This window comes from Sturnira hondurensis, unplaced genomic scaffold, assembly GCF_014824575.4.
Source record: "Sturnira hondurensis isolate 20B ecotype Veracruz unplaced genomic scaffold, ASM1482457v3 Scaffold0011378, whole genome shotgun sequence".
NCBI classification, from domain to species: Eukaryota; Metazoa; Chordata; class Mammalia; order Chiroptera; family Phyllostomidae; genus Sturnira; species Sturnira hondurensis.
The window spans coordinates 6,551,728-6,561,228 of record NW_028084009.1 but is presented as its reverse complement, the minus strand read 5'-3'; positions in this window follow the sequence as shown (position 1 = coordinate 6,561,228).

The window sequence follows — 9,501 nt, the reverse complement described above, 5'->3', positions numbered from 1 at the left end:
CCATCTTTCTGTTATTGATTTCTATTTTAAGTCCATTATAGTTAGAGAATATCCCTTATATAATTTCAATTCCTTTAAGTTTTAATTTTTAATGTCCCAGAATATGATTTATTTTGGTGAATGTTCCCCTTGCACTTGAATAAGTATTTTGTTACTGTTGGCTTGAGTGGTCAATAAATGTTAACTAGGTCAAGGTGATAGTTTTGTTCAGGTCTTTCATAACCTTACTGATTTTTGTCTACTTATGATTCTGTTGATTATTGGGAAAGAAGTGATTATGTCCCCAAATATAACTATGGATTTGTCTATTTAATATAACTATGGATTTGTCTACTTCTTTTAGTTCAATCAGTTTTTGTCTTGTGTCAGCTGGCACTCCATCCCTGGGGGCATCCGTATTCAGTATTATCTTCTCAGTGAATTGATGCTTTTACCATTATGTAATGTCCCGATTTATATCTGGTCATTTTCTTTGTTCTGAAGTCTTGTCTGATATTAACATAGCCACTTCCACCTTACTTTCACCAGTGTTAACTTGATATATCTTTTTCAATCCTTTTAATTTTAATCCATCAACATGAGGAGACAACAAACATTTTTGGAAAAGGCTAGTAAGTTAAACATTTTAGACTCTGTGACCACATATGTTCTGTATCTCCTCTTCTTCAAAACCCTTAGAAAAATGAAGAAAAATATTCTTTAAAACAGGTCATGGGCTGGATTTGTCCTGTGGGCCAGTTCATTAGTCCCTATACAATTTTATTTAGGGTGCATTTCTTACAGACTGCATCTAATTGGGTCATCTTTTTTTCCCAATCTAATGTGGTAATATTTGTTTTTAATTGCTGTGTTTAGATCATTCAGATTTATTGCAGTTATTGCTATAGTTAAATTTAGGTCTACCATTTTATTGTTTTCCTATCACTCTCATTTTTTTTCTCTTTTCCATTTTTTTGCCTTCTTTTGAATTGTTTGAACTTTTTTTTAGTATTCTATTTAATTTGTCTATTGGCTTTTTGGCTGTATCTCTGTGTTACTTTTTAGTTGTTGCTTTAGGGATACACAAACCAAACTTTTCATTATCTATTTTGAATCAATATTTTACCACTGCATGCAGAAGTAGAAGCTTTATAATCACATAATCATCTTTAGCTTCTCTATGTGCCCTTCTATTAAAGTTTCCATATGTATATAGATCAAATCTGATGTTATGTTTGCTTTTTAAAGTTATACATATTTTAAAGTACTTTAAAAATATTGTTATTTTTGCCCAGGTATGTACCTTTTCTGTTGTTCCTCCTTTATTTCTGATGGTCCAAATTTATTCTGGTATCATTTTCCTTTTGTCTGGAGAACATTTGTTCCTATTTCTTTTACAGCAGTCCTGCTAGTGATGAGTCATTTTAATTTTTTCCTCTGAGTATGTCTTTATTTTGCCTTCATTCTTGAAAAATATTGTTGCTGTATTTAGAATCCTGAGTTGACAGTTCATTGCATATTTCTGAAGATGTTGTTTTGTTTCCCTGCCTTTTGATCACCATTGTTTCTGATGAAAAATCTTCAGTCATTGTTTTCCTTCAAGTAAGGCATAATTTTTCTTTGGCTGCTTTCAATATTTTTCTTTATCTTACATTTTCAGTAATTTGATTCTGATGTGTCTGGGTGTGGTTTTCTTGAATTTGTCCTGTTTGGAGTTCTCCATGTGCCTTAAACCTGTAAATTTATATCTTTTGATATATTCAGGAAGGCTTAGCCAGTTCTTTCAAAAAACTGTTTTGGATTCTGGTGGAAATTACAAATTGCTTGGGCTGTTAAAAATAAGTAAGTTCTGGATATCTAGAAAACATAAGGCCTATAACTAATAATATGGTATTGCATACTTTCAAAAAACTTGCTAAGAGAATGGATCTTAGATTAAGTGCTCTCACCAAAAAAAGAGAAAAACCAAACCAACACAGTGGGGGCAGGAGGACATTTTCGGTGGTGATGAGTAAGGTTAGGAAATAGATAGTGACGGCAGCGGTATGGGTATGCACTTAGCTCCAAATGCATCGACTATCTACACTTTGTTATAATTTATAGATTATAACGCTATAATTTAATGCAGTAAATACCTAGAGCTGTTTTGTATGTCAATCATACCTCAATAAAGTGGTTAAATTTTTTTCTGCACGAATCTCTTCCTCTTCTCTTAGGGATGTCAATGATAAGAGTAGTAGACCTTTTGATAATATCTAACAAGTTCCTGAAGTGCTCATTTTTTTTAAGTCCTTTTCTTCTCTAATTCTCCAGATTAGATAACTTCTGCTGATCTATTGTCAAGTTTATTGACACTTTCCTTCATTATCACCCAATGAAATTTTTCTACCAGATATTTTCTTTATTGATTCTAAATTTTTTATTTTATTTTTTTAAATGAACTTTTTCTTTTATGAAATTGTACAGTTACGGGAAGGTTGCAAAAATAATCGAGTGTTTTTAAATACCCTCACCCAGTTTTCCTTAATGTTAACATCTTACATGATCACATAACATAGCATGTTTTCCAAACTAAGATGGCAACATTGACAATTATTAATTACACCCCAGACTTTATTCCAGCCTCACCAGTTTATACACTGTCTTTTTTCCCACTAAGAGTCAATCCAGGATACTACACTCATTTAGTGACTATTACAGTTGGTGTTTCTTTGCCCAAACTTCTCAGGACTTCTCAGCTCCGCCTCATGAAGGATAGCTAGAAGGGCTGCTTTTTCAGGTGTTTGTCGCTGCCAGCATGGGGGTCATCTCCAGGCTGCCATCTTCTGTTTGCCTTTTCCTGGAAATTTGGTCCGACTTTCCTGGTTCTTGGTATGCCAAGTAGTGCTGGATTTTTATCCCAGATATTGTCATTGATTTTGTTTTGTGGGGAGACTGGATCTTGTTTTAAAATGCTGCAGAGAATGTCGATCGTCTTCTCCTTGATCCCTTTCCTCCAAGCGGTGGCCCAGCTGTTTCCACACGCCCAGCACACTTCCTGTTCAGAGGCTGGTGTGGAACTGAGTAGTGGTACGTCACTAAGGTAGCCCAATCCACAAAGTCTTTCTGTGCCCCCTGCTTATGGGAACAAGGCCNTTTGCCCAAACTTCTCAGGACTTCTCAGCTCCGCCTCATGAAGGATAGCTAGAAGGGCTGCTTTTTCAGGTGTTTGTCGCTGCCAGCATGGGGGTCATCTCCAGGCTGCCATCTTCTGTTTGCCTTTTCCTGGAAATTTGGTCCGACTTTCCTGGTTCTTGGTATGCCAAGTAGTGCTGGATTTTTATCCCAGATATTGTCATTGATTTTGTTTTGTGAGGAGACTGGATCTTGTTTTAAAATGCTGCAGAGAATGTCGATCGTCTTCTCCTTGATCCCTTTCCTCCCCCCCCTTCTCTTGTCCTCCTCCTCCTGTTTTAGCAGGCAGTCTGCCAGGGAAGGGTCACACTACAAATTCTTTCTCTCCTTCCATGCGCAGCGGTTTCTCCATCAACTCGGCCTTCCAAGCGGTGGCCCAGCTGTTTCCACACGCCCAGCACACTTCCTGTTCAGAGGCTGGTGTGGAGCTGAGTAGTGGTACGTCACTAAGGTAGCCCAATCCACAAAGTCTTTCTGTGCCCCCTGCTTATGGGAACAAGGCCCATCCTGTCCCTCAGGAGTGCACACTGTACCCTCTGCTCTGTGGGTGGGGTTTTCCTAGCAGGGGTACTTTGCTCACCTGCATGTGCTCAGTGTGCCTCAGCTGAAGACTCAGTGAACCCACCGCCTAGATCTCTCTCTCCAAGCAGCTCTCCTGGCCCTTGTTTTCTGTCCTGCAAACCCCAGCTGCTCTGGCTTCCTGAATCCTCAACTCAGCTCAGGGAGACCACTGGGCTCTGAGTGGCTTCCTCCTTCCTGCACTGCAGCCAGGAAGTCTCTCCAGGCAGTCGGCTCTCACACTTGGGGGGTGCCCCGCATTTGCTTCCTTTCTCTCATGGACAACTCTTGGGCAGCCTGTTTTCCAGTGTCTGGAAACTACTGCTTTCTATATATTTGTTTTTTCACTTGTTTAAGCCAACAGGGTAAATCCAGTAGGGTCCCTCCATGCCACTGTGGCTGGAAATGGAGGTCAGAGATTTAAGTGGCTGTTAAACAGACTTGGCTTCTTTCCCTGCAGAACATCTCCTCCCACCCCCATTGCCACGATTTTCGTCTGCTCAGGCCCCTACACTTTGTCCTCTCACACTCATGCCAACGAGACATGGCTTTCTGCTGGCATACCAGCTACCCGGTGCTAAGGACTAGTCTGCATCCTCATGGAACAGTCATGCAAATGAGGGTCTCTCCCATGCTTCCCTCCTCTTTGATTTCTTACTACTTGTCACTCTCCAGTATCTTCGAATGGTTGTTTTTCCTATTTGTTAAAAGTTTATACTTGACAGCCAGGGGTTTTTCCATGACTGCCCACACCATTTTGACTCTTACTGCCTCTAGCAAGGTGAACACTTGTACGCTTGTCCTTTGTTCCCTATTTTATCCATGAAGGACCTGAAGCCTAAGAGGAGTGGGTCTCTGGGTCAAGGTCACCTGGCTAGGAATTGGCAGAGCCTGGTGCAGGCAGGACTGCAAAGCCATCTCTTACCCTGGCACTGTGGGAGACAGAAATGGGGCTTTTGCTACCACTTAAGTAGAACTTGGCTTTTGGGCTCAGACGCCTACGATTCGTAGCCCCTAAGATGTTTGCTCTCATTGACCCTCAGAGCTTCGGGCCTTCCTCCAAACTTGAATGCTTCCAAGCTACAACCAAGTGTAAATGGGGTTCCCCCTGGGCGTGGGTGGGGGCAGGCAGGGGGTAACTGCAGTCAGAGGGCTCCATGAACCTGGCGGATCTAACTCGTTGCTCATCCGCTCAAAACCCCTCCTTGGCTCCCACTGCTTTCAGAATAAAAACTCACCCCCAAGCACGGCCTGCCGGGCTGTGCCTGCTCTGGCGCTGCCCGGCGCCCTCACCCCGCCTCACCCCCGTCTCTACGACCCTTTCTCCCTTCCGGCCGCGCTGGCCTCCTTTTCTGCTCCGCTGGCTTGGCATCACCTGTCCCTCCCTGGGGCCGTGCACACGCAGTTCCCTCTGCCTGAAATGATTTCTTCCATCTTCTGCACCATTTACTAGTCACTCATCCTTGCAATCTCAGCTCAGATGTCACTTCCAGGAGAACAGCTTTCTTCAACTGGCCCTCTCTCCGGCGGCGACCCCCACCCGCCCCGCCCCGGCTATGACTGCAATGTGTGCGCTTTTCATGTACAACACATGTCCTTACCGTGGAGGAAACGGGACTTCTTCCTCGGGCGGAAACGGCGTCTTCCGCGGGCCCAAGCCGGCCTTCGGGGCTGTGCTAAGGCCCATTGCGGGTGAGGACGGCACGGCAGAGCCCTCGCAGGGCCCTGAGAACCTTCCGGAGACGGCTACGGCACCGCCGAGGAGCGACGGGGCAGGGTGTGGAGGTGGGTGGAGGGACGGCGGCCCCCCGAGGAAGGCAGGTCCCCCGCCGCCGCGCTCAGCTCCCGCCGTCCACCTGCCCGGAAGCCTTCATTTCGGGGCGGCTGTGCCGGGCTGCTGGTTGCCAAGAGGCGCCAACCCCTTCCCTCCAGCTTGTTCAGCGGGAAACTGAGGCTCGAGGCTCAGAAAGTGTCCCAGGAGCCTGGCGCCGACTGAAGCCCGTCGCCAGCCCCTCCTCACACTGCCGCTTGGACCCAGCCAAGCCAGAGCCGTCCAAATCGGCCTCTTTCCCAGCAGCCTCAGCGCGGAACCGGAACTGGAAAAAACGTCCCCACCGTTGGCACCGCCCCTTCCGCCTGGAAAGGTCCCGACCCCCAGCACCAGCGCCCTTGGTGAAGCACGTGCGCAGCGCTGCGATGGCTGCCTGGCTAGAGGGTGAAAGGCTAGGAGTTGAGGCGCAGGCCAAGACCTTAAACTTTAGATGGCACGTTGTCCTTCGCCAACCCTTTTCCGGCTCTGGGGCTGAGCTGCCAGAGATTAAAACTGGTGGGCACACAGCTTTCCTTAGGTGGTGACCCGTGGCAGCTGGGCTGGGTGGGGACCAGGAGGGGAGGGCAGCTGGCCCCACGTGGTGGCCCACCTGCGTTTGTTTCTCAGCATCTGCCTTCGCTTTCCCTCTGCCCTTCAGAAATGTGTCTCTGGTCAAGACTGTGGAAGCTCGTGTGAAGCACACAGTGTAGTACTCGGAAGGAGAGATGTGGGACCAGCTGGTCCACATGCTCACACATGTCAAGAGAGAGCCCGAGTAGGAGCCCCTTCCTTGCTTGGGTGACCCGGTGCTGCTGATGCAGACTGGGGCTTTAGTGTGTGGGCAAAGGAGTGTGTTTCCCCTTTTAGGTGGTACTTTCATAGGTACATTGTGTTTCCGGGTAAGGGGACTTGCTGAATGGGCTCAGACCTCGCAGCCAGAAAACCAGTGGTGGGGGTTTGAAGCCAGTTCTGCCGACCCAATCCTGTGAACAGCGCACTCAGCTACCCCCTCTCTGGTCACAGGAGGCCAGAAGGGGCCAGGGCCCATCCGCTTTACTGATGAGCAAACTGGGAATCAGAGCCCAGGGCTATGCACAGAGCTCCCTGGGGCACTGAGCCAACGGTGAGCCCCGTGGAGCTGGCCACAGCTTCCTGTCTGGCCATCCATGGCTTTGTGTGTCCATTGACCCACCTCCCTCCTTTTTAGGTGTTGGGCTGTGAACATCAGAGGTCTTGGGACAGAAGGCAGAAATCATGCAGAGAGAACACAGGTGGCCTGGGTCTGATGCACCTCCTACCCCCAAAACACAGGGACACAAGCACAGACTAGCTTCTGCACCCCCTTGTTGGCAGTAAGATAATTTGCCTTGCACAAGGCAAACTGCTTATGAAATATCAGCTATTCCAATGGTTGCTAATAACCTTCTCCACAGTTGGTACAAGAAAGTGAGGTCAGTGTGGGGAACCCTTACAGGGAACTTGGCAATGGCAGGTGTAGCCCAGCCCTGTTGGAAAACCAGCAGGGGTGAATTGGCACGCAGAAGTCAAATCCATGGATCGGCTTTCCCGTGGAAAACTGGGCTTGCATTATACCTAGGCTGCTTTGAGGTTTGCTTTTGCTAAAACTCCCTCACCCTGAATTGAAGCTGCAAATGTTTACTGCACATCTTTAAAGTAACTTCCTAAAGTCTGTGCTAATTCTCCCAAGGACGGAGTGTAACCAGACCGATCACTCTTATCATTCCCTTGCATGGGCAATATTTTTCCTTGTTAATTTGTGAGAGGTAATCACTAACATCCTTTTCTTTGTTATCTGTAAAAAGTAATCACCTAAAGCAAACCTGAGCATAATGAATGAGAACCTTCTGTGATGTATGCTATTAGAAAGCAATAAAAGCCTGTCCAGACAGGGGTTGGGCGCTCTCTCTCTCAGAGACTGGCCATGCTGCCCCTTGTTCTCCACAGGACTTATGCGATCCGTGTGAATTTGTTTGTTTCATCCCCAACATACAGACCCCACTGGATGGAGTCTGCATCAAACCCTCTGAGCACATGGGCCTCCTTCGGAACAGCCCCCTTGGGTGCTGGGGGCAGATGCACCTCCAGCCTCCCGCAGGGTGGTTCTGGTTTCCCCTCTGATGCTGCTAAAACCCACGTCCGTCAGAAGCTGGCTTCTACATGCCACAGTCTGGGAGGTATCCCCAATAGGGATCATTTTTTTCAGGGATTACATACAGGTGGTGTTTAATAAATATTACGGGATGAGGAAGCTAGCTGGAGGCTGTCACCACACTGGGCCAAGCATGCTTGTGATTGCCACAGAAAGCCACCTGACCCATGGGTGAAAAAAGAAGAGTCTCAGGCGTTAAAAAGAGGTCTGTAGTGATGCAGTCACCGGAAACTTCCGAAATCGATGTCAGGGTGGGGGAAGGGATGCGAGCAGCGTGGAGTTTCTGAGTCAACAGGACTCCACAGTTTCAGCTAGTGGGCCCCTTTGGGCGCTAACTGTGCTAAATGCAAATGTAAACCAGGACTCTGAGCTTTTTAATTTGGGGGTTTTGTTTTGTATTTTGTTTTCTTGACTGAAGAACATTCCCTGGACCCATCCCCCACACTCTCAGGACCATAACAGAGACGGAAGCGAAAATAGCCCAGCAGGTGGAAGTTGGTGAGGGAGTGCTGGCCTTCTGGGTACTCCTCCCCGATTCCCTGATTCCTGGCCCCCCAAGATGGTGCTGCCAGGGAAGAAGTGTGCTTCTTGGGCCACCAGTGCGGGGGACAGGCCTGCATTTTGGGAGCCTGGCTGGCCGCAGGAGGATGTGAAAGCAGCCCCTCCCTCGCAGTCCACCCCACATGTACGAAGACCCCCACCTGGGCTGGCATGTGCTCCCTGAGCTGAGCCTGGCCTGGGTGCAGGGCTGAGCCACCACTCCTGTGATGACGCATCTCGAGTGTGCGTGGGGCCTGGTACTTTTCCAAGGGCTTTTAAATGCATTATCTTGTTGGAGGCTCATTTGAGGCAAGGACTCAAAGCGGACTGGAAAACAACTCATTTACTGACTCCTGAGTGGGGAGGAAGCTGAATGCAGCGTATGTTTTTGCTCAATCTCAAACCAAAACAACCTTTTGTTAAAGAACAAACAAACAAACAAAAATGCCGAACATCAATTCACCAGGGAACAGTCTGAACGAAGGCTCTGGGCAGAGAATCATGCAGCGAATTCATATTTGACAAACATGTCGGGGGAGGGGGCTGCTGGGGTCACAGATGTGCTTCTGAGGGGCCAGGGAGTGACAGTGAGAAGCCTCCCTCTCATTCACAGGATAGTGGGGGGCACAGCTCAGCCACCAGGGTAGCTGCCCTCCCTCAGGGCCCCATGGCCTCCTCAGTCTGCTCAGAGCCAGGTGACAACCAACCGTTTCCCTAAGCATGTCCCCGAGGCAGCTGGCCCGACACGACCACGTCGGGGGACTCTGTGTCTTCCCGGGCCTGCAGACCTCCCCAAGGACTGACACAGGCTCTCCCCCAGTATCACCACCTCTGCTGACACAGACCTAACCTTTGGGGGTGGGGGTTCTCATCTCAGTGCTGGGGGCCGGAGTCGTGGTCACTCTCCCAGGGTACTGCTGATGGCCTCCCTCTTTCGCACAGCCCACGCCCACCGGCTGCAGGACTGGGACAGCTGGCCTTTTTCTGCAAACGTCACAGTCCTGCTCCAGTAGCTGAGACCCGCTGATGCACCTGCCACCAGCCCTGTGGCCAAGTGGTGGGTGTTCGGGAGTGATGGCCAGGCTGTGACCAGAGCCCGGGCTGCGGCCAGGAGCTGGAGCCCAGTGGTCTATAATGACAAGGTCAGTCCCCAGAGCCTGGGCTTCCTGGTGGGCTACTGCTAGGGCTCTCCCAGTCCTGGGCTCCTCTGAACCTTCAGGCCCTGTCTCACCCCTGCTCCCCAAAACCACCCTGGGAGTGGAGCACAGGC